The sequence below is a fragment of the Anser cygnoides genome, chromosome 8 (genome assembly GCF_040182565.1).
Source record: "Anser cygnoides isolate HZ-2024a breed goose chromosome 8, Taihu_goose_T2T_genome, whole genome shotgun sequence".
Classification (NCBI taxonomy): domain Eukaryota; kingdom Metazoa; phylum Chordata; class Aves; order Anseriformes; family Anatidae; genus Anser; species Anser cygnoides.
Genome location: NC_089880.1, coordinates 4,581,826 through 4,605,083, shown reverse-complemented (window position 1 = coordinate 4,605,083; position 23,258 = coordinate 4,581,826). Strand labels below are relative to the sequence as shown.

The 23,258-nt window shown below is 39.8% G+C and overlaps 1 long non-coding RNA gene across 3 annotated transcripts in view; it reads right to left on the bottom strand.

Moving 5' to 3' along the window:
* Positions 1-23,258, bottom strand: part of LOC106039409 (uncharacterized) — a 319,959-nt gene that overhangs the window by 276,048 nt on the left and 20,653 nt on the right. For all 3 annotated transcript variants that reach the window (XR_010833403.1, XR_010833405.1, XR_010833406.1), the window contains one exon: positions 19,212-19,354. This is a non-coding gene — a long non-coding RNA (uncharacterized lncRNA). The remainder of the gene's footprint in view (positions 1-19,211; positions 19,355-23,258) is intronic.

Sequence of the window (23,258 nt, the reverse complement as noted above, 5' to 3'; positions counted from 1 at the left end):
CAAGGGCTTCCAGGATGAAACCACCTAGAATGACTCACGGAATTTTGGCGTAAAACCAGTATGCAGTAATAAGTAATTTAACATAACTTTTGGCTGCAGTAACAGGTCATCTAAACATGTGCCTGTGGTGGTTTCACCATGCTAGGCAGCTGAACACCACAACCGCTCTCTCACTCCCCCTCCTTAGATGAGGAGGGGAAGAAGAACAACTCACGGGTTGAGATAAGGATGATTTAATTAAAGGGAAGAAAAAAAATAATTATTAAGGAAAGATTATTTAACTTCTTAACTAAGAAATTTAACTAAACAATTTAACTAAACAATTAACAATTTAACTAAAGGGGGAAAAAAAGGAAAGGGGAAAAGGGAGGGGGAAAGGGAAAACTAAACAAAACAAGTAAAGGCTATGTGGAAGTGCAGAGGAAAGAAATTACTCTCTAATTCCCACAAATGAGCGATGCTTGACCACGTCCTTGAAGCAGGGCCTCAACGCACGTAGCCGGTGTTCGGGAGGTGGACAGACGTTTTCACAACGAGAGCCCACCCCTCCCCTCTTCCTCCTTTTCCCACCTTTTATTGCTGAGTGTGACATCATATGGTATGGAATATCCCTTTGGTTGGTTTAGGTCAGCTGCCCTGGTGATATTTCTTGTCTCACATTTTTGCCCACCCCTAGGGGAGTGAGAGAGAGTCCTGATGCCGTGCCAGCACTGCTCAGCAGCAGACACAACACTGGTGTGATACCATTGCTGTTTTAGCTACGAGTGCAGAGCACAGCACTGTATGGGCTGCTGCAGGGAAAGTTAACATCCCAGCCCGACCCAGTACAGTGCCCACTGTATATTCACTAGATTACCATATATTGATTTAAAAATGCAAACTTTGCATGACAGATCATAATAACATATGGCTACACAGTTCAGAAAGATAAAGCTCTAAACAGTTGCAGGTTAGAATTGCAAATGCCGTGATTAAATCACAAGCATATTCCAGTGCCATGTAAATAATTGCTGGAACTGAGAGACTGGCTAACCTGAGAAACCATTCCATAGAGCTCTACACTAAAGAAATGAGGGTGGGAGGAGGATATTTTTTTCCCCTGAAGAAACAGGACGTTAAACCTAATGTTAAACCTGTCTTTGAATTCTGCTTTGAATTGTTAACAACATTTTTCCAGCATAAGTCACACAATAAATAATAATTCTCCAAATCAACATTAATCTTTTCCAAATCTCCCCAGACTGCCTTTTGCCATGATACCCATCTAAAACTGAACAATGAGCAGGCAGCTGCTGTGCTATGATCTCTGTGATGCTGACGGCTCTCATCTCATTGCTTTGTTTCCCCACGTCTGGTGTATCCACCTGCTGCTTGTTTATACACAGATCATAAAGTCTCTGGGACAAGGATCATGTCTTTGTCCTATATTTGTACAACATCTGCCACCTAGTAACTGACTACAAACCAAATTACTTTCCCTCCCACTGAAGAAAAAAATGCAGACACACACTGCTGTCCAAGAAGTGAGATTTCCTCTTCTCTTTCACATTCAGACATTCTACAAAAGTATTTTTTCAAGTAGATTCACTAATTAGTTCATTCTCCTAGTGACCACAAAGCAGCAGAGGAGACCATTGTTCCACATGCTAAGAAATAAGACTCCTCAAACCATTATAATTATTTTGCTCTGCCTCTCTCAGAATTCAAAAAGCTTGTAATGAAAAAGCATGGAGCTGGAGTACCATTTTCACATGAAAACAATTCTTGCAGCAAAGTCAGATGAGTATTGGCTAGAATTTCAAAGTCCATCATGCACCACAAAGAAAACAAAGTCACATCTCTGAACTTTGCACTCCTGAGAATAAACCAGTCTTCACTTATGTGATACTGGACCCTCAGAAATAAAAGCATTGAATGAGGCTTCTGAGCCTCAGCCTTTGACACTAAACTCTTATACAGTTATCTGCATTTACAGGGAACACAGGACTGAATTATTTTCTTGTATTATCTTATTCAAGAACACACCATCCAGAACAATTGGGTCAAGTCTGATATTCAGATTAGAGCATAGTAGTTGAAGGTGAATTCCACCTGCCTCCCTAATGATCTCCCATGCTCACAGATCTACCACTCTCCCACTTTGCATTTTTACTCAGGCATCGGCAGGTTTTCCAGAATGTCCCTAACAGGATGATCAAAATGTGCGAAATACAGACAGGTACCAAGGTGGCAGCTTGACATAGATCAGAGAACTTCATCCTATGCAGTTCAAGCTTTGTGGTGCATGTCTTGTTTACAAGTAGATTCTTCATACACATATATATCCTACTTCTGCATAGTCTTCTCCTCCTTCGTCAGGTACTATAAACTTGTATCCCACAGCAGCGTATCATTTTTCAGGCCTGCCTTTCAGAACTTGTTGTTCTACATTAGAATATAGGCAGTGAGGGGCTTGGCAAATGTCAGGAGTCAAAAATCAAGTAGGAGACACCCCTGTCTCCCTGTGTCAGCATCCTGCTGACTTTCCCTACAGAGCTCTCAGTGCCACAATACCTTTGTACTACATTCCCTTCTCTGTGATTGCTAGGGAAGTTGTTCTGAAATCTTGCTTGGCCTTAAAAAAAAAAAAATAAAAAAATTCTCCTGTGTGAGTGGAGATGAGGCCTGTTTAGGCTGAGGTAGGACTACTAGGAGAGCAGCGCAGTGACCATAAAACAAGCGGTGAGTCGTGGTAACTCACCGCTGTGCCTAGCATTGTGTGCGCCAAGTGACACAGACTCCAGTCCTTTTCTTCGGTTACACACAACTAAAGATCTACTCAATCTCTCACCACTAATCACTGAGCACCAATATAAGCACTTTACACTTTATTCAATCTATCCTTTTTATTTTACTGATTATCCACATAAGCTGAGATAATGTACATGAAAAAAGTACTAAACAGACATTAAGTGGCCCTCAAAATGCCTGCCCAGGCAATCACATGCCCAAAAGATTATCACACCCCAAAACTCAATCACCCGAGTGAAGTCCAAGTTACTAGCTCCATTTTCCCAAGGAATGGATTAAGATAATTCTTAGAATAGTTGCATATACCAGAAAAGAAACAGCTTGTACAACAGGAGTTAAACATGTATTTGATGCATTTTTCACAATGGAACAGTTTTTCTTCAGCTTTTTCTTCTTTGGTACACCAGTAACAAACTACCGCTACCAGGCAAGCCCTTCTAAAGGGATGTACTCTGAATATCAACAGACTGGCTACTTCAGACAAGAGGAAAAAAAAAAAAAGTTTCCCCAAAGACATTCCCTTTTAAGGGAATTCCATTCCATTTAAGGGTACCCAGACTCCAGGGATCTCAGCAGAGGTAGCACAAGGCTGAACTGATTTCATACCCAATACAGAATAACAGTGCCATGGGGGATACATTTTCTTGGGGGTTTTGGTGTCAATACATCTCCACACCCAGAAGCCTGGCAGTTAATGCCTTAGCTGTGATGGATCCCTGCACTTTACATCATGCAAGTTTGCAATGACCCTATAAAATTACTTTCCATCCCTCTAAAGTTTCAGTGGCAAGAAATATTTCTGACATATAACCAAGGGCCTGGCAGCAGGTCTAATGATATAGTGTTAGATTTAAAACGCTGCAGTTATCAGTCAGCCGCGTTCCAGAGCAGGTCATGCATAGCAAACAGCTGCTTTATTAGCTTGATGGAATGTGCAGCGTGTATGAAGTGACAGAATGCAGCTACAGAGTAAGAGCCCAAAACTCTACGCAAAATACATCATCATGGCCCAAATAACGTGTGCCACTCACAGTAATACCAGAGATCCATCCTGACTAGGTCATGGCAGGAACAGCAAACACTTGAGAAGTGCCAGCTAGGAAGCTGATTTTGTCTTATTTCTTTGGGTGAAAAGAAGAAATGGAAGTAGGAGGAAGTTAACATTTTCCTGCAAGCTGCAAAGCATAATACAACTGAGGTTATTTATCAGAATAAATTAGCAAGCATATCAGTGATTTGTTTCCCAATTCACTCCCTAGCTGTCCTCATCCCTTGCATAAGGAGACTGAAGTACTCCTCCTGACATCACCAGCCAAGTAGCCATCTTTTTAATATTCAAAAGGCAGAAAACAGTTAAGAAAGCAAAAAGAATGTAGTCTATTTAAGGATATAATAGAGAACGATTAGAAGCAAGGGGCTTTCTTTACTGACAAGCAATGAACAACTACAATTCACTGTTAGGCTACCAGTGTGCAAACCAGACAGCTTATTAAAATGTGGCGATGACGAGCATTTATGGGGTGATCTGCCTCTGTAGACAGTCCTGGCACTTAGTATGCCCTCCAGGCAATTTGCTATAGATTTCTATTAATGCTGTTACAAATACTGCAGGGAATATGGTAAATGCTGGGAGGCTTTTAATCACAATTTTCTCATTTGTTGAAGAAAAAAGAATGAGAAGTAATCAAATACCAGCACTAGTTCCATTATATATATATTATATAAAATATATAAATTGATATATCAGTATAAATATATTATATATCAATATAAATATATATTGATATATATAAATCAATAAAACTTGAAGTTGTCTCACTTGATATCTGATGAATCCAGCCAAAGTATTCTAGAATAAGATTTTTACAGTCTAATATTCTGCTTATTATGTTTCTGTATATAGATGCTAATCCTGTTATCCTTGAAGGGAAATGGCAAGTTTATTATCCCTTATGTGTGATCTAAATGGTGGAATTTGACTATTAAGATATTACGAAGATATCAAGGAAACATTCAAAACACATGATCTTCTGCCTTCAGGATATCCTACATTGAAATATGCCACGCTAAAAATTCATTTTCTTCTTGCTTAGTATTAAAATGTTATTTCAAGTTCAAGACAGAACTTGTTTCATCAGCAGCCATACAAGATGATATTTTTTGTACCCTACTCTTCCTTGCATCAGCACACCTGAATGACTGGGCTCGGTGTATACATAAATAAAATGACTGCAGCAATACAGAGATAGGGAGCAATCCTCCAGGCCAAAACAGGGGTCATCACAGAAGTGATGTTAGCTGTAATCAGGAAATGCATCAGCACCAAGGGTAGAATGATAGCATATTATCCACAGCATCTGATGAAATTTTTTCTTCTCTGGCAGACAAAATTATCTAAATAATAGAGCTGATACACTGTGACTCTCAATGCTTTATCAATGTATTTGGAGAAAAAACATCACTTATAAAACCAAGGAACACACCAGAGTGAAATAACTACAATTTGCAGTCCCTAACTGCATCTCTAAAAGCTGCACTAAAAGAAACAGTTCTGAGTAACAACTACATTATTGTCAGAAATGACACAGATGAATACTGGTGACAAATGATATAAATTATTGATATTTTAGACTAGAATTCTGTTATATCTTCTTCACTATAGGGATATTTTAAAGCATTCTGTATAAAAGTTTGTTATGGGATGAGTCAGCACGTTAGCATAGATGTTAGTATCATATGTTAGGTCTTTAACAAATTCATGCTTGCAACATTATTTTTAATTTGGCACTTTTCTAGCAATGCGTTGGCATATCTTAAGACAACCACAAAGATCAACAGTAACATGAAGATCTACAAAAGCACTTCAATCATTTCCAAACAGCCTTAAAAACAGTCTTTCAGCACTTGCATTTGTTGTGATATAAGTTAGTGGTACACAGATTTCATATCACCATGCACTCAGAATGCATACAGTATACAAACATCAATACAATTTGTAGACGTAGAATTAAAAAGGATTTAATGAGTAGAATCTGGTTATACTAAGCAATGCTATCAAGTTAGGAGCCAATTTCCAGCCTTGCTCATTTTTCTACAGTGCCTTGAAACTGATTGTAAACTTATGTTCCTATGAACAAGTCAGACAGACCTCAAGTTTTAAACATTTGGCAGTTTCATGACCTCCCTCTTCACGGGTCCCAACACTATTTCCTTCATCTTTCCCTCATCACTGAAACCTGTATCTTAATTCTTTTCTCAGCCTCCTGCTGTTCTGAAACTCCAGCTTCAGACAAGAGTCTCAGCGAACACCCTGCTCCTGCTCCATTGCACTCACCGGTGCTTTGCCCTAAGTGGCCCCACCTGAGCACTCATCAGGGGCATACTCACCAAATAAGCTGCTATGCAACCTGTTTGCACACCATCAGGAGTGTTTTGCTTGCACAGGAAGGCTGTGTCTAATAGAAGTAGAGCTATCAAAAAGAGTAAATTAATTTACTGATATGGTAAGGAAAAATGAGTATAGATTCTAGAGCTAAGGACTTTGCTGCTGCTTTTCTTTGACTTATGTATCTATAGCACTTCTGCACTTCATAGACCTGGAACTGGCTCCACACACAAACTCCTGGAGCAGTTTAAAACATATTATAGCTGGCTTTGTGCAATTGCAGAAACTGGCTCCATAGACTGTCAGAGCAACTGAAGGTTGTCACTTCCAAATGCTGCCTGAGCCACACACCCAACTTGGAGGAACCAGCACCATAAAGACACAGCATGGAGGTCACCGATTCTCTACATACAGATGGATATACTAGAGGTTTCATGGGCCATACTCAAACTGTGGCCTTATCTCATAAATACACAGTAGACTAGATTAAAAAAAAAAAAAAGTGTTTATATTAATAGCCAAGATAAATATTTTCAAGTGTAGGTTGTAAAGCTAGGCAACTCCATCTGCACTGACTTGAAATAACCAGCCTGAATTTCTAAAGTGCTGAGAACCATCTGCTCTTATTGGCCTCAGTTGGTTTTGAAAAATAAACTGCTTAATTAGATGCTTTGGCATGGACCTAATTGGCTAACTTCTGACTTCAACACTAAAAACACTTTTTCCTGAAAGACTAGAAGTTTAAAAAAAATCTCTGAAGTGGAATGATCTAATCTAAAAATGCTTGCACTCACCATTTGGCGTTCTGTATATATTCATTCATATGGAGGATACTGGGATAGTTACGTGTCCTGGAGTAAATATAAAAACTAAATTGTTCATCTTTCTCCTCTAATTCTAAAATATAAACCTTTACATGTAAAAATGATGAATAATGTTCCCCCCTCCAAGCAGGGAACAGCACCAAAATGAAGTTTTAAAGTGCCCCTTGCCAGAACTATCTGCATCAGACTGAAATATGCACACCTGAAAATAACATCTCAGACTTGTGTTATTCTGAACATGTCTGAATCACAAATGAAGGACAATGCAAAGAAATCTAAACTAGCAGAAGTACTAGCTGGGACATGCATGCTGTGCAGTGAAACATCACAATGCCTTATACTACTCTGCTGCACCCAAGCTAAGCTCTTCCATCAGTCCAGGTTTACTGGCTTTGGTACCATCTCATTCTGTTATGGCCACACCAATTATGTTATGCTTTGCTAACATGAATACATATCTGTTTTCTCTGTTTTCTTCTGGCAGGAATTAACTCAGATTTGCAATAAAACTAACAAAATGAGAAATGAAACCAAGTGTCAGAAGAAAAGAGTTTTAAACATGCGGTGAAACGTTTTCCTGAATGATTTCCTGTAGTACTACACCTTTTTTAAGCACACATACATGTCTGAAGTGTTTTTTTGTTTGTTTTTTTTTAATGCTACTGCAAGTTCTACAAGTTTGAAGATGTTTCAGCTCTGATTTGGAGCTGCTACCACTTGTTACGTGGAAAGGTCAGAACCACTGTCTATCTAGATCACCTTTTAAACTGTTATGAGAGAGGTCAGGCACTGCATGTAGTCTCCACACAATCCAGTAAAAAGCTTTAAGCCCCTGGCACATCTACTATTTCACTGCTGGCATTACCTATATCTTGGGTTTCCAAAAGATTTTGGTTTGATACAGACAGGATGCTTAGTGTATAATATAGCATAAACTTCATGCTTAGACCTTACTGCTGCCAGCAAGCAGCCATACAATGGCTCTGACTCATGAGACAAGAACCTTCCTTAATCTAAAGGGAAGCGAGTGAAAGCAGTCATCACAGCCTGTGCAGTACTTACGTAGTGCCTCGGGCATACCACAATGCTGAGATCACTCAAAATAAATCCTCTGTTCTAGTTCTCCACCAAGTTGGATGAGTGCTCTGTGACCCTTTCTCAATGCCCTGCCTCTATCCAGAGGCAGCCTTCTGGAGTAATGCTACTCAAACAGACAGCTGGTCTCTTCAGCAACCTAACTAGACACAGAAGATCTGTGGGAGAGGTGCTCTCTTTCCCTAAAATACAAAGTACAAACAGCTTGCTCTTGGCATTAGCAAGCTAGAATCAATATACTTCTCAGCATGAAATCTTGATTGCCAACAATTTAAATGACTGAACAGTCAATGAAATAACACTATGCAAGTGTAGCAACGACGCATCTGTACTTAGATATGTTCTGCTTTATATGTGCTAAATGTGTAGGATGGTAATTTCTAAACCACGAGTATCAAAAGAGAAATTCTAAATGTGTATTGAAAGGCTGAAAATCAATTTCCTCTTACCAAGGACGTGTATTCCAAATTTAATATCAAATTACTATTTTATATCAATATGTACATGCTCAAACTACATATTCACATTCCACTGCAAATAATGAATATATTCACCCCGCATTTTTTCTGTCCATAGCTTGTCCTCCCTCCTCCACTATCCGTCAAAATAGGACGCATTCATATTACACCTCAGATGGTGAAGAACAATTTGAGTATTCTTCTTCCAGTGGTAGCACCATCATAAACATTTTCTTACATTTTATCCCTTATTTTCATCCTAGTTCTGCTTTATGTAAGTACAACTGTTCCTGAGATTTTATTGCAAACCATACAAGATGGCTCTTGAGAAATAAGGGTACTTTTTGACCTCATGTAGTTTCCTACCAATTCAATAAAGATTTCCTTGAATAATTATATTGACCCAGGGGACAAAGACAGAAAGAAGGACTAAATACACTGGAACTGCCACTGAAATCAACTGTTGTCGAAGTACAATTCTAGATCTGCTGATGGCCATCTGCACAAGGCAATTAATTTAAATTCTCTGTGGAAATACAGTTTTGGTATGCTAAGGAATCAACTCTACTCAAGACAATATTGCACTCCTGGGTATCAGTGATCTCTGGCAATTTGTACAATTGATTTGTGGGTAACAAACAGAGCAGGGCATGCTCAACGACCCTTTGGATAAACATGAATATGCCCTTTTAAATTTATCTGAAACAACACAAGCCCCTGTTCCACTCTGCTGAGTCTTAACAGTGAAGAAAAATCACTTTAAAAGAATATGGAGAGATCTCTACAAATGATTTGCACAGGTCTTGAGGCATTGATCAGTGTTGAGCAACCTACGCTTCTGTCATTAGGTGGACCTGGAAGAAGAGAGACATACTAAAGAGGTAACATCAATGCTCTTAAAAATAAATGAGACTGCATAAATGAGATGGAACTGAGTAATGCAGTAGTCTGCATGTCTTCTCTGACAACAGCAGTAGTACTAGCAAGCAGCTCCCCACCACCTCCCTTGACCAAGGAAGAAGGTAGATTTAGATTAGATATTTGAAAGAAATTCTTTACTGCGAGGGTGATGAGGCACTGGAACAGCTTGCCCAGAGAAGCTGTGGATACTCCATCCCTGGAGGTGTTCAAGGCCGGGTTGGATGGGGCCATGAGCGACCTGGTCTGGTGGGAGGTGTCCCTGTAAATGGCAGAGGATCGGAACTGAATGATCTCTAAGGTCCCTCCCAACCCAAACCATTCTATGGTTCTAGGATTCTATGACTCTAAATATGTCCTTTGTAAAGACAGGTGCACCAAAAACTGATTCCTACCATTAGTTTTCCTTTTGACAAACACAACCCTTGCAGGTCCCAGTTTTTGACCACCAAGCATTAGCAGAGCATAAGGGAAAGGCATCAAGACTAAACCATGATGTAGCATTTTCCCCCAAACTACAAAACATAGAAGTAGACATTATGGAGGGCAGAGCAGTTTCTGCCAGATATATAACCATAGCTATGTGTGCATCTATTTTAATGGAGTACACTGAAAACTTGAAAGAATCCTGTGCATATGTATACTTACATGTACAAAATTCCAGCACCTCTGATGCCAAAATCATTGCTTTCTAATGCTTTCTCAATTGTCATGCCAGCAAAGATGAGTACTACTGCAGGATCATGGCCTCAGCATGAGTTCATTTGCAGGTAGTGACCTACGTCCTCACCTCTTCAAAGCTTGACTTACCACATTTTAGACTGGTTCAAAGCAAGAAGCCAGGTTTGAGATTACACACTGTCATGTCCATAAAAAACCTACGTATGGCTAAATAGCTTTTAGTCCTTTGGTACTGGCTGTATTCTTACTGAACGTGCAACATCCTTGTGATCCTCCAGGATGCTTTGTTGCAGTCCTTCTCAGCGGGGAACATCAGCTACCCCACAGCTTACCATTTTTTCAATGCCCTTCTGAGCACAGCACATCCTCAGTTTTTCCATGAAAGTGTAAAGCAATTTTATTGCAGAGTTCAGTTTACTTCCTTTTTGAAAGCAGGTGTTTTTTGGTTGCATTTTGGTTTACTTTTTTTGTATTTTTGGGGGGTTGGGTTTTTTTGTTCATTTGTTTTTTAACCTTCCTGGGCACCCACTTATTCACAGGCTCATGATTAATAAAGTATAAGGTTACAGACAAACAGTTTCAAGATCTCTCCTCCCTAAATCTGCAGCAAGAGGTATGCTCCGGACTGGAAAATGCTTCACTGGTATTGTTGCTATGGCAAAGCTTAATAGGAGTTTAGAGACTGGGCATGCAGCCAAGAAGAGAATGGGGAGGGCTGACACATGACATTTCCCCCTTTGTTCTTTTCATACAATTTGCTTTCTGCAGCTCTTCTCAAGAGCATAAGAAATGGTTCAGCTTCAATTATCTCCACAGGAGCTTCATTTTTCTTCCTTTTTCTTTTTTTTTTTTTCCTCAAAGAGGACAGTCAGAACTCTTCTGTCTTAGATTTTCCTCAACTCCCAGTGAAATACATACATGTTCATAGTAAATAATTCCTACAAAGATTGTTATAACCTGTGTTGTTGATTTCTCCTCTATTAAAAGAAACTAGACAGGAAATTGGGAACAAATCCAAAGCCTTCTTTTAAACTCTAGTTTAACTTGACAGCAGGCAAGAGTGGCATTTCTGAAAAAGGTACCAGTTTATTGTAAAAGGCAGATTTCTGTTCAACGTTGTAAACAGATCTTACAAAACCCATCATTTACTATATCACTGCTTACGTCACATCATCTTCAACCAGTGTTGAGCAAGGCTTGTATAATCTGATTCCGTAATTGCATTCTCTTGGCCTTGGACTTCAACAAACCGCACAATCAAATTCAAAGAACATCCTTTTAAATATGAGAGACTGTTGCTTGTCAAAAAAAATATATATATATATATATAAATGTATTTGTATATAGAAAAGCACAGCAGGACACAAGCCCAGTACAGGTTTATGTATATTTCAACTATGAAAGGGAAAAGAAGATAAAAGGGCACTAGATGACCTTGGATTAGACAACCTTGGAAACATCTCAGTAAGTCCAGGATGCACTGTTTTCTATATCACCCCAAGCAGTGATATTGTTGAGATCAAGGGATTATGCCAGATTTATGCACTTTGTCAGCAGAGCACCAGCAGAGCACTGCAACAAAAAGTATCTCACATCCTGCAAACTGTGTTGACTATGGAAATTAAACATCCTGTAAACTGTGCTGGCTACAGAAATTAATAATTTACTATCAAGAAATTAAGTGCTGAAAGGAGTTCATTTGCACATATATATGTCTAATTCTTTCAGACATATGTTCATAGTGCTATCTAAAAAGAGAGAAGGATAATGCCAAGGAAGAACAGAGTGTACCAGGAATAACAAGGCCAGCAAAAACTGGCCTCTTCCAGGTGCAAACGTCTTGACTCTGGAGCCTAAATCACAACAAGCAGATGGACACTGAGTTCTTTGATCCGCACCAGGCTCTCACAGGGAGATACATGATGTACTGCAATTACTACGTGACCACCGGTGCTACACATTTTTAGCAAATGGAGTGCCTGTGCCCCAGATGTGCTGGCCTTCCTCAGTCAGCTTACCACCTACAGGAGGACCTCGATATGCCTGCAAATAACACCAGAGCTCAGGCACTGTGTAGATGGTGGTGCATGGAAATCTTACGTTGCTGACCACTTGGTACAGTCCTGTTCTGCATGCTACAACTGAGGTCAGGTTCCCCTTCAGCCTTCTGGCCCCAGAGAACCCCAGCAGAGCTGTAGCAGTCACTTCACCACAGCCTGCAGCATTTCACACCTTCTGCATTGTTTTTGAATCCCATTGACCTGAAGCCACAATTCAAGAAAGCTTCCCTGCCTAGGGCAGAAACGATGCTTGAGGTTAAACGCACATCTAACTCTACAAAAAGTAGTCAAAACCTCAGTCTGCTACAACAGAGTGCAAACTGAACTGAGAACCTGGCATCTGTAGTAAAGGTACATCTTTATTATTCCAAAACAAGTGATTTCAGAAAACCATTCCAAAGATACTGATGTTTCCACTTTAAGATTACTTTCAAATTAAACTTCATTGTCTCCCAATCAATTTCATTGCAAAAGGAACAACTTCATGGCAGAAAGGAAAGGTTTGAGCTGTTCCACTGTCACCTGCACTCACAGTACCCAGCTGTGAGCCTAGCCTTCAAAACCCTTTAAGTCCATAGGACACACCTCTCAGCAGAGTTTGCAGCCAAGGAAACCCTTTGAGAAGTGTCCTAAAATTCTGAAATGTTTTAAATAAACTCATGCCCTGAACAAAACAATATCAGTAGAAAGAAAAGCAATCAGTAGGCTACTACACAGTAAACAAATATTTAAAGCAGATTAAGGTGACCAATCCTTTGAAGCAGTGGGAGCTATCAATGACAATATTAATTTAGGAGAATATGAAACAGAAACATGAGGTACTCACGAACTTCAGCTTACACACAAGGGCTGATAATCGTTTGCTACCCTTAGTCACAAGGAGAGCCATTTTCCCGGTCATGAAAATAACTATTCACTCAGGGGCAAAAGCAGCTGTAAGTGTACTAGAAAGGAAGGAGTGACTGATATGCAGATAGGCTTTTCTGATGAGGTCAGTAGCACTTCAAGGCTTAATAATATTTTAATGAGAATGGTAACAGTGCTCTTAAAATGACAATGTGGGCTGCTTTGAGAAAAGCACCATAAATCTAATGTCTTTATGAACATAACAAAACCACATAATGAAACACAGCAATACAGAAGGGGTTGTGACTGCTGCAATCCATTTAGCCATCTGACCAGCAAAAGGTCAGTGTAATTAACAGCTTAAAGACGTGTGTGTGATGGAAAAGTAGAGACCAGACTCTATAAGAAAGAGAATCTAAATCAAGAAAATAAAGTACTTTGATTCCAGAGACAGTCCCATTAATATCTTCCTGAAAGAGATCCATTTCCATAATAAAATGCTGTAGCAAAGGGCTACTATGCCCCTTTAACAGATGTTTCAGTTATTCAAAACACAAAGGATATCAAGTTAAGACATATTTCTAGGACAGTACTTAAGAAACTTAGTCACACACACACCTACATTTGATCAGACACCAAAACCCACTCACGAAGTGACTAAAAAGCCAGCCTTCCTACCCTTTCTTTTCTGGGTTGCTAACTTGAAAAACATCACTTGCATTTTTAGTATACATATTTAGTATACAATTAAAACTAATCTACATTGCATATAATTGGGAAAAACATCACAAAAAATGCTGAAAAATATGCAGCGTTAAAGCATTTCTAACAAAATGGATTTGGAATTGCTATAGGCCAAGAGAAGATAATTCTTTGGGTTACAAACTCACATACCTGAAACTACAAGAATATGTCAGAGGTTTCCAAACTGGCAATGATTTATGGAGAGCTGCTCAAATCACGGTCACAATTTCTCTGCTTTTTCTACCTGCAGGAAAGTCCTGCTCCCAAATATTTGACAGGCTTTCTGTCTTGAACATCTCAGACATAAGATGTGCTGATAGGAAACCTGGCACCTAAGTGATGCATCTGGCCTCCTGCACATTGCTATCAAGCACAGCATATTGAGTTCAGCCGTGCTTGAGAACTGCTGCTGGATTGAAAATCCCAACATTAACACCATGTATATGCTGGAAGCATCCAAAGGTAGGACCCCAGACACCTAGAAACTCTAAGCAAAGCCATGACATCTTTAAAACCTACCAAGGGAGAAAAAGCAAGCGCATCCATGAAAATCCTGGTGTATGGCAGCTCTAAGTTAAATGAAAACATACATAATGAATTATATTTGTCATATCAGCAGCTGCCAGAAGGGATGTCTCCTACCTGTTAAACTGAAGGCTCATGGTGTTAAAACAATCTGGGAGCATATGACTTGCTGCCCCACAATGTTCTGCACAGGTACAGCTCTGATTTGCACCGATGAGCAAGGCAGTAAGGTACAGTCCCCTGGGGACAAGAGATGTCACTGACCTAGCAGGCTGCTGGAGACGCAGAAGGAAATGCTCAGAAGCAAAGCTTGTTCTTTTTTCTCTTTTGGAAGGATTGCATCTATCACAAATCCAGGAAGGCAGCATCTTGGGAACAATTCTGAAGTTTCTGACAAGCAAGTCAAGAGACAAAGCTCCAATGTAAGAAAAAAATCACGCTGCTGAGTAATCACAAGAACCAATATCTAGTAGGGATTTTCTTAATAAAAATAAATAAAATAAAATAAAAAGTAGTACTGAAAAGATTAGGCTGCTAAAATTTAATTCTTTCTTGGTAGAAATCTATATAGTTTTACTGAACTCAACACAAGTACAGAACTTCTCTGGCTGAAGATCTAAACATAACTTGGACACAAGTAGGCAAGTTCTGTAAAATTTGGTTACATTTCTATACAAATCTGTATGCTTATTTCCTACTAGCTTCTACAGAAATTCATCTACAACACCCTAGAGATAGAGAGTGATTAAGAACCTCTTCCAGAGGATTTTGGATCCATCCACAGGCAGAAACACTTTTCTCAATTGCTCTAATACTTTTTAAAAAGTAAAATAAATAATAAAAGCTACAGAGTCAGATCTGCTTCATAAAAAGTTTTTGCCAACCCCACGAGGCAGGTAGGAATAACCTGTACTCTGAACAGCTAAGCCTGTAAACTCCTCTTTGCTACTTACACAAGAAAAATGAGAACTCAGAATGCAGCTAGGTGTCTAAATACAGCATTCTCAGTGTGCAGTTGGCATTTAGACCTATTTAAAATGTAGCAAGCATTTATAATTGAGGAAGAATCCTGTCCCATTCTACTTCCAAACTATTGCCTAAAGTGTTAGTTACCTGCTACAGCATCAAAATCCTAACAACATTGTACAACTGAGCATTGCCCCATTACTAGGATGCTTACCAGTTCTGCTAAACTGCCCACTTCCACAGCAGTGGCAAGTGATGGAAATACGCACTTTTACTGAACAGACCTGCAGACTGCATCCACAGGCTTTGTTTCTAAAATTCTTCCTTCTGAAATAGCATAAACTCTATTTTAGAGATTGCTCGTGTCAACTATTTATTTGAATACCTGTACTAAATAAAACATTCTATGACAAGCAAAGTTTCCAGAAATTCTTAGGAAAGCAGGACAAAACCATAACCTTCATTAAGAGGTAAGAGAGATAAGAATCTTTTTCCTAAAGAAGTCACAACTTTGAAGAATTCAGATAGATACCATAGGAAACATTTACTACCCTATGTGCCTACCAACTACAGCTCCTAATTTATTTACAGGACCAACACAATAATTCTACCACCTTCTAGGAAGCTTTCCTGACTTCATCAGCATTGAAAAGAAAATTCAGCTGCCTAAATACATGCATATAGCATCATTTTGGATGACCAAAATCATCCCAGGTTTGTATAGTTACTTTTGCATAATATATTACTACTACTCAGTGCAGCATGCTTTGGAATTCACAGCAGAGTTGCTGCAAATATAACTGATCGTTATTGTTTTGCTTTTTGGGACATAGGTGTAAGCAAAGGACTCTTAGCCCTTCAGAAAGCTGCCACAGTCTGTAATAATCACTTTTACAATCTACTTCAGATTTCACTGAAAACATCTACCCCACTGACAGCTCTAACCTACCTGTTCTGAGGCTTCGACTTGAGAGGTGGCAAGAACTGAACTACAATCAAAACTGAAGAATGCATGCAAGAATTTTAAGGAATACATAGATTAAATTCTTGAATGAGAAATATGTGGGCCCCCATATCCTGCAACTGTTAATGATGAAATATCTGCCACATTACCAAGGAAACTCAGCTAGTTAAAGTACCACAGTAGGAGAGCAATTGTCTGGTAAAACAGGTTTAACTTCAGCTAGCATCTCTGTAATTAAGAAAGCAGACATCCATTTCAAAAAATTCTTAAATTATAATTTTCTCGCTTAGTGGATCTGTATGGTTCAATATGCAGTCATTTTCTCATTGGAATAAATATACAGTAGTATAACAAATGATTGCTGTGTTTAAATTGTGATCGAGTATTTCTCTCCTGGTGTTCCTGCCTGTAATATGCATAGCATGTAATGGTTTCCTTCTGAAAGCCAAAATACTGGAGGTATCAGCCACCCTCAAATTACTTCTCACATCCAGTTGTGTAGAAAACCTGCCCATTAGGGCACAGGGGAAGGAATAAACCATTAGGCCAGTCAGCTCTTCTACAATTTCCTTAGCTTCAAGATAAGAAATTCCACTACAGATATCTTATGTAAGCCTTTTAAAACCTTTACCTTCAAACTTTCAGACCTCTTGTCATCTCGGACTTGTAGTTTATCAGATGATATCACAGGAATGACAGACAGCTGCCCCACCAGTCCCAGCCTGCTCAAGTGCACGCATCCTGAGCCAAGGACAGTCACTGCTTTGTAACCTTTCCCACAGCAGCTAGAAGCAACTGCACCTGCACAAATGCACATGCTCACAGTTGAAGAAAGGAAACAGACTGTCAAAGCCCGCTGACCAGATCACTAACAACCAGTTTTGGAACTGCCTAATACCAGACTGGTAACAAGTGACTTCATTTACTGCAAAGATTATTAATTCCACTTTAGGAAAGCAAAAAAATCTGCCCTGCAGGAACAGTGAGGCACTGGAAAACTGGAGCTATGAAGGCAATAGAAACCTTTACATGGGAGAATCTAGGCACATCTTAGATGTTCATAGATATAGTCTAGACCAGAATTTCTCAGTTTACAGCTCACAGGCTACATGTGATTTGCAAAGCTATTTGGCCTACTAGCATATCAAGCTACTAAACTACTGCAGGATTAAATAGCTCTAACCCAACCTTCCCCACCTCCACCCCCAGAAATTGCCCTTCTCAGAAGCCACACAATAGTGAAACTTTTTTCACCAAACAATAAACCTCTAAAATACTTCATCAAAATGGTGAATGTTGAGGGTGGGGAGAGAAGACACCACCAACACAGCCACAACACTGAAAAGCAGAAGTTTCCACTAGTAACCACATTTAGGAGTTCAATCCTGTACTTCTTAGATGACTACCAATATTAAAAAAAATAGAAGCCAGGTGGAGAACTCCTAGACAGTCTAAAAGATAGCTGTTAAAAATCTATTCAGTAGTGGCCAACATGTTACAAGAGGATTTGCAAGAGCTGGGATGGTTGGCAAGTGGTGCATTAACTAAAAATAGATTCTTTATTAATATTCATAAAATAATTTGAACAGCTCTATTCCCTAAGTAACAACCCTCACAATGAAAAGCTTTTGTCTCCTATTCACAGCATAATGAAAATGAAATATTGTATCTCAGTGCTGTTCTGAATAGGCAGCCAGTGCTATTGTACTGAACAGATGACATACTTGCACATTTGGAGAAGGACTATTAGCAGACAAACCATTGAGAGACCTCTTGACACCAGTAACAGAGTACTGACACATTTTGCTTTCCATTTCCTCCCCATTTCCGTTTGACCTATTCAGTATTTGTGAAAACGTTCAGTAAAAGTTCTCAAATTGTTCCACAATTTCCATTTTCTTATATATCTTTCCATGTTCTTCAGTTACTTGTATCATTTAATTAAAAGTTATGGCTTTGCACCGCAAGAAAAATCTTTACTTCGGGGTCACGGAAATAGCCTGTCTAGCAAACATGTTTGCAGGTTATAGGAAACATCAGCAGTAATTCCTGAATGAGCACTGTGATATGAAATGGGTGCTGGAAACAGGGAAGTTTTCCCTCCCCCCCCCGGTTATCTTATTGACAACAACGGTTGTTGAAATGAACGGCTAAGTCAATAGTCACACTGTCAAAGCAGCACAAGTCCTCTGGCATATGGTATTCCTACAGCCTTGGAAACAGTCAACCCACTGTTTAGAGCAGCTACTCGCTAACTCTGTAATAAACAAATAAGCTATTATTGGTTCTTGTCTGTAACTGCTTGAGGCACTACTAATTGTCACATTTTTTTTAAATGCACTGTAAGTTGTTTCTTAACATCTTCACACAGAAGTCAGTCTCCTACATAAAGCTCCAGAAAAGAGATTTTTAAACATTTCACAAGCGATATTTTTCTTAAAAAAAATGCTTCCTTCTTGTACAAGTAACCCAAACGGGCATAACACTCTGAGAAGGAAAACAGAAGATAGCAGCATGCCCTTCTTCCTTTACAACATATGCAAGCACCAACACAGTCCCTCTTGAGACTATTTCAGTGACAACAGCATATGCCCAAACCACATCAAAAAGACAATACACCTCTTCCAAGAATTGTCATACACACTTGGCACGTTTGCCTGTCTCTAGAAATACATGAAAACAAGGGTCACTTTCTAGTATCACAGCCAACTCAGCTATGATTCAAGAGTTTACTGAGGTCAAAGAAGGGAATATATTTTGTGCATACATCCCCATTTAATTTCACTGAATTACCTCTCAACACAACTCAGGCAGATTATCAGCCACAATATTCCCTTCAGACAGTATTTTAAGTCCTCTGCTTATAAAATTATAGCAGACTGCTAGCTATAATGATCTAGAACCACCTCTACCACTACACAGTAGAATCTGAAGTACTCTAACTTCAGTGTGTACCTGTAGGCTGGCTGTTGCTCCACAGTCGCATTGACACAGTCAAGAGAAATCCATTTCCAGTTGCTCATATCCAAAGTTATCATCACAACTCTGCAGCACTTCATATTGCGCTGGATTCAGGCCAAAATGCGGCTTTCCTTACCCTGTGGGATTAAAAATAGAACCCTTTCAGAAAAACATCAGTACGGGGACATACCAAGCTACTGCTAATGGAGTGGCTGAGAGGGGTCACAGAAAGGAGGCCCTGCAGATAAAAGAACTGAAGGACACTTGCAAGACAGCCAAAAACAAATCAAAACAAGATAGACTCCTGGCAGTAATGAAGCTACTTGTCAATATTAGAGAGACAGAAAGAAACCTCTCCCAGCTGAGATGCATGGTACATAGGTCACTGAGGACAGACTCTCAAACTGACAGAAGGGAGAAGATCAACTGCTACTCCAGTTCCCTGAGAAACAAAAGCCAGCCTGTACTCCGGGAAACATTTTGGGTACATTTTCTGGAGACTGCAAGTTTCCTCGCACATTGTGTGGAGCATTTCATAGCACTGCACCTACCACAGTAAAGAACACAGGCCGCAGCGCTTCATCCCAGCTTTTTAACAAGGGGCTTTCAGGTGAAACAGTACATTAACAGGCTGGAGAAATTCTACTGGGAAAACATGCTATAGTACTGATTTGCATTCACTTGAGAATTCACAACAGCTGAGGGTTTCAGTGTGGCAGGAGCTGGAGGGTGAGAACAGTTAACCCCTTCTGTTCAAAACATTTATGGCAAAACTGTATTTTACCATATTTACCAAAGAAAAAATGGTATTTTACCGTATTTTACCCTATTTACCAAAGAAAAAATGGAATTTTACAGAACAGTGTTTTATAATGATGGTAAGATTATGTGGCAGAACTGCCTTGTCATTTTCTCTAGACTACATAGCTATGCCTTTCTGAACCTCACAGGAAACATTTTGCCAATTGAATTTCTTCTCTATATCTTTGTTTGGTTTTGTTTGTGGACATCTAAAAAAAATCTTTTCAGCTTCCTGTCCACAAAAGAAACAATAAATCCTTCAAAAATAGGTACTTACTCTATTATCACCATTGTTAATATAACTGAGACCAAATCCTTTCTGCCCTTGTGGCCCATTTAACAAGACCCTCCTAAAACCCTTCCACCCATCTCATAGCCAGACTGCCCTGAACAGCCACAAGCAAGAGACTGAAGATTGTAAATTGCAACAACTCTTGTCAACAAAACTACAGAAAACATACTAATAGCTTTAGCATATTTATGTGTGTGTACACATATACACACACAGGAACGGAGGGTGCAAAGGTGCAACTGTTTCTTGTTAAGAGGTGCAAGTGTTTGAATCAAGTCCTACAAAAGTCTGACTTTCCAAAGATGGGGCTGAAGTTATCAAACCTGAAGTAAAAGAAGGAAATTTTGAGATTTGAGAGCTACCAAATTTGAGATTTTGAGATTTGAGGTTTTGAGAGCTACCAAATACTCCATACCATCCTAGATATTTCATTAACCATTTCTACAATTCTGGTGAAACATTAAACAAATAGAATTTTAATAATTTAGATTTTAATAATTTAAATAATTTACACAGAAAAAAGTTGCTTTTAATGAAATATTTCATGAAATGACATGGGAAAACACCCATTAACTCACCAGGTTGTATCTCCATCATCTTTGCAAATTTAATAGAATTGTGACAATAAGTGAATAGAGTATAAAATTTGAAGTCAAAAGTCCAATAAATTCATAACTACATAAGCTCTTCCTCACAGAAAATAGCTCATCTACCGAGCGTGAAAACAATTTATATAATAGTTTCATAATGTTTTTATGAAAAATAAATATTATTGATGCTTTCATAAAACACTGCTGACATTTTCATTATATAATTTCATAAAGCATTAAATATGTTTACACACACCATAGCCTCAGCTCCAGAAGTCACTAAAATCAGCTGTTTTGCTCAGTGAGTGTCCTTGGTTACTGTAACTTTGAAAACACTCTCTCAGCATCTGCTTAGAGTCCTAATTCTTGTCATGGGCCACAACTGGATTTCCCCAAGCTCCCAAACCCACAGTGTTACTCAGCAGCTGCTTGAATACTCAGACGTTTTCTTTCTGCAATCCAAATGGACAGCAAGAGCTCAAGACAAGTAATGGATTACATGAGAAGAGTCCCCCAGAACAGCAGGGCCCACAAACATTTGTGCCTCCAGCAACCAGGGCCAACTCATAATAAGACTGCTTTCTAACCATGCTCGATCCCAGCATCATGAGCCTTCCTTGGCAAAGGACCAGGAGATCCATTGAGGAAGTTAAGCAGTAAAAGAAAAGTCAAAGCTGCAGCTTGGCTGACTGGCACAATGCAACTGGGAATAATGAAATGGCTTCTCCGGTTAACAGGCCCAACAGCCCATCTGAGGAGCAGGGGCTCCCAAACACTATCCACACAAGTCAGCCAGCCTGTTCTGCTGCAACAGGAGGAGCGGGTGTCAGGGCTGTGACAGTCCCCAACACCAAACACCTCAGCACGGGGACAAGTTCTGTTCTTGTACCGGGTGCCCACAGCGAGGTGCTGGCAGGGGGTGCCGCAGGGGCAGCCTCTGTGAGGGCACTGCCAGTCCTGGATGGTTCCACAGCGGCCCCACCACAGAGCACAGCTGAGCCCAGCAACCCAGCTAGGGGTGCCTCTGTGGGAGTATTCAAAAAAAAGGGGCAAAATGCTGCACTGACGGTGAAGAGTGAAGAAAAAAAGTGTGAGGAAACAGCACTGTGACCAGCAAGGTCAGAGATGGAAGGGAGCAGATGCTCCAGCCACTGGAACAGAAACCCCCCACACACAGCCCACAGAGAGGACCACAGCAGAGGACACATCCACAGCAAGCCCATGGCAGACCCCATGCAAGGGTAGGATGATGCTCCCTGAAGGATGGTAGCCCATGGAAAGGACCCTTGTTGGATGAGGGAAAAAAGTGTGAGGCACAAGGGGTGGCAGAGAGGAGCTTTTACAGACTGACCACAACTACTGTGCCCCCTGCACCACACAGGAGTGTTGTTTTGTTTCTCAAAATCCAAATCTATTTTAACTGGCAATAAAGGAATATTCCTTAAGGTGAGTCATCTTTTCCCCATAATGTTAGCTGGTAAGTGATCTCCTGGTCTTTATCTCCATCTACAAGATTTCTCATGCAATTTGTCCACCTTGTCATGTTAAGGAGGGGCAGTGAGTGAGCATCTGGGGGGGCATTTGGCTGCAGTCCAAGGTCAAACCACTGCATATCTCCAGCAATGTATCTTGATGATCTGAAACTCTATAAACCACTGCTGGTTTTCAGTAGTTTTGCAAAAAAAAGCCTCCAATGCTATTTGATGCTTGTTTCATGAATCCAGATGGGGGTGAAGGGCACAGCTGGATAACTCCACCTGTCTCAATCTCCTGTTACTGTGGTGGTGGAGCAATGGCCAGGGCTGGTGTGTAGCACTGGGTTTGCCTTGAAATTCCAGAGATAGTTACCCCTTTGCAAGTACACATCCAGAAGCCTCTGTATCTCCTTGGATTTGCTTTGGCCAACCCCACATCCCACTGTTTCAGTCATGCTGAAAACAGGACCAGTGAGTCAATCATAGAGACAAAGCTAGTGCTTGAGGAATAACAAAGGAATCTGAATTTTATGATTATCTATTTTATTATTTTTTTTCCATTTTATATGTGGAAATGCAGCTGCAGGTGACTTCAATAGCACAAGGTGGAGAAACATCATGCAATACACAAAGATCAGTAGGAGACTAACACACCATAGAATGCCAGTTAAGAACAACAACAAGTACTTAATAGAGAGAAAGTAGCAATGGAAGCCCACGCTTCTTTCCATCATGCATGGACAAGGCATAGGACTGCATTCATAGATAACATTTCAGAAAGTTAAGACAAATTTATTGCATTGAGAGCAGTTCTGGCTGAATTGGTTTATCAAATTAGAATGTTCTTTAAGCCAACAAAACAAGGATTTAAAGAAAAATTAGA